Raw genomic sequence first — 1080 nt, 5'->3', positions numbered from 1 at the left:
AGGGCTGCCGCTGACACCAGGGGGCAGGAGTACAGCCAAGGCCCACAGCAGCGATGCGCTCAGAAGGAAGAGGTCCACACGCTGCAGATGTCACCCCAAGAACGAGTGCCAGCTCCAGCAAAGGCCAGAGACTGTCAAGTTKCCATGATGCCCCTGCGCGATCCAGAATCACATCCCTGAGGCCAGSGCTTCACTGTGCCTCCTCTCATTGCTCCTGGCATGGGAACGACCTGGTTGACACCCTCATGCTAGGCACCTCCCTGCAGCCCCAAGCACCTCCCGGCACCTCATCCCCAGGGGAAGGGGCTCTGGGTAACCCTGGCATGGCAGACAGGGAGGGCTCAGCCAAGGCGTGAGAGCGAGTTTGTGCCTGCTATTGCAGCCACTTTTCAAATGCTTGCAGGCAGATTTGACAAGAGGTAGCGATGTGTGCAGCCCAGCTGGAAACACGGAGGAAGGCTGAGATGCACACACAGATGGGAAATGACCCCGTGCAGTCGCTTGAACAAATACCGGCAAGAACGGATGGGCTTTCCCCTCTCCCACAAAGCCCCTCCTTCCTCTCCCTGCAGCACCCAGGGCAAAGAGGGTTTTTCTCAGGCAGCCTTCRCTGGAGGGAGASCAGCAGCCTCTGCACTCTGTGCTYGCGGATCAGACACTCCTTTATTCACAGGGCTGGTGYGGGGCACTGGGAGTAAGATTGCAAGATGGGGCACGGGTGCCTGAGGAGGAAAGGACTGCTCCGGTGTTTGCCTCTATGTTTTCCAGACAGAGGGTCATCTCTCTTGCAAGGAAGGACCAAGAGAGCTGGGACTCTTCAGCCTGGAGACGAGAAGGCTGAGGGGGGATCTTACCAATGTGTTTAAATATCTGAAGGGAGGGTGTCAAGAGTGTGATATGTGCTMATTTGTTGCATCAACAAATTTGGGAACATCTTGTATTATGGTATGTGTTAATTTGTTACGTCAGCGAGAAACAGCCTTGGGAACATCTGTGGGAACATCCTACACCCTGTGGTGGGGGGCATGTACCCCGCCTGAGATAATTGAGTTGAGCTAGCGAAGCGGCAATGTTAGTTTA

The sequence above is a fragment of the Apteryx rowi genome, unplaced genomic scaffold, assembly GCF_003343035.1.
Source record: "Apteryx rowi isolate R43461 unplaced genomic scaffold, aptRow1 scaffold_1826, whole genome shotgun sequence".
NCBI classification, from domain to species: Eukaryota; Metazoa; Chordata; class Aves; order Apterygiformes; family Apterygidae; genus Apteryx; species Apteryx rowi.
The sequence above is the reverse complement of the archived record's forward strand: the minus strand, read 5'-3'. Positions refer to the sequence as shown.